Below are 1,918 nucleotides of genomic sequence, written 5' to 3' on the forward strand. Positions count from 1 at the left end.
ACTCAGTACTTCCGGTATCACACTTCCGGGAACGCGCCGCTTTTCAAAATAAAAGATCTAATAAAAGTCTGTCTTGTCATGTAAAAATATAAAATATATAATGTTAGATAAAATAATAATAATACATTATAATGTTTATATATAAACATTATAATGCTGCAGCACGTGCAGAGAGAGGAGCAGTCAACATCTGCAAGGCTGTGGTCACCAGTGATGTTCTTCACACCTGAGATGTACTGTATAGTGTGACGTCTGTGACTGATGTACTCCGTGTTATAGAGTGACAGTCAGCCAGCCCTAAGATTAGAATATGTATTCTGCTGTATGTGTTAGGTTTAGTTAGAGGCCGTATAAGCGCAGCTTAGTTCATCAGTGTTTACCTTATAAGGATAAGGCCAGCTAAGTGGTTAGTAGAGTAAGACTGTTAGAACAGGAGTCACAGGGCCAGGGTATGAGAGGGTTCTGTTGTACTTCGATAATGTTCTTAGGCAGTGATACCAGGCATTGTTCATTTAAGTTCACTTTGTGTTCTGTTATTTTCCTTTAAACCCTTTGCTTTGTGTTTTCTATTTTCTTTCACCATTTATCTACGTCGTTTTACATTAAGTTTAGTAGTAAAAACAGCCAGACTGGTTATATATTATTCTTAATGATTTGACACAGAACAGAAGAATGAGATATCCTTGTGTAACTGTACAGTACAGTATATATTCACAGTGTTCTGAATCACCTGCACTTTATTCAGTAACATTCTGTAGTGTTATATAAAGTTAGATGTGTGTTTGCTCCCCCTGCAGGTGATCTGAGGTAATGTCCACCAGCCCCCTTACATTTACACTTACATTTAGGCTCTTGTCCAGAGTGACTTACAAAAGTGGGGGTTGTGGAATTAGCCCAAGTACTGGAGAAACAGATATGTCTTGAGTCATCATTTAAAGATTGGCAGAGAATCATCTGTACGGACATCTAGAGGAAGTTCATTCTACCACCTTGGTGTCAGAACATGCACATCGTCCTCGGTCCCTGAGAGATGGTGGGACGAGGTGAGCAGTGCTGGAGGATCGGCAGGAACGTACAATAATGCAGTGCGTGGTGTAATTAAAGCTAAAGGGTAAGTGAGTGCTGGGACATTTTTGGCTTTTTAGGCGAGCCTCAGGGTTTTAAATTTGAAGTGGGCAGCTACAGGAAGCCAGTGCAGGGAGCAGGGGAGTGGGGTGGTGTGGGAGAACTTGGGAAGGTTGAAACAAGATGTTCAGCTGCATTCTGGATCAACTGCAGAGGACGAATAGTAGACAGAGGCAGACCTGCCAGGAGCAGTGTTGGGGGACGTGTGTTACATTTTAAAGTAACTAATTACATTACAAAATTACTGTCTTTATAAAGTAATCAGTTACATTACAGCGTTACTTTCTGATAAAAGTAACTAGTTCAGTACTTTTCCACTGCAGAAAATAAAAACTCCTTTGTGATTCCTCATGCATGTAGTTTTAGTCACGACCTTTATAATTATTCTACCATCATCACTCAGTGAAGTTTGGCCCATAATCTGTTAACTACTAATACCCCTATCTCACCTACTAATACCCCCATCTCACCCACTAATACCCCCATCTCACCTACTAATACCCCCATCTCATCTACTAATACCCCCATCTCACCTACTAATACCCCCATCTCACCTACTAATACCCCCATCTCACCTACTAATACCCCCATCTCACCTACTAATACCCCTATCTCACCTACTAATACCCCTATCTCACCTACTAATACCCCCATCTCACCCACTAATACCCCTATCTCACCCACTAATACCCCTATCTCACCCACTAATACCCCCATCTCACCTACTAATACCCCCATCTCACCAGTTTTTCATTTATTACACACACACAACATATACTAACACAACTAATAA

The sequence above is a fragment of the Clarias gariepinus genome, chromosome 21 (genome assembly GCF_024256425.1).
Source record: "Clarias gariepinus isolate MV-2021 ecotype Netherlands chromosome 21, CGAR_prim_01v2, whole genome shotgun sequence".
Classification (NCBI taxonomy): Eukaryota; Metazoa; Chordata; class Actinopteri; order Siluriformes; family Clariidae; genus Clarias; species Clarias gariepinus.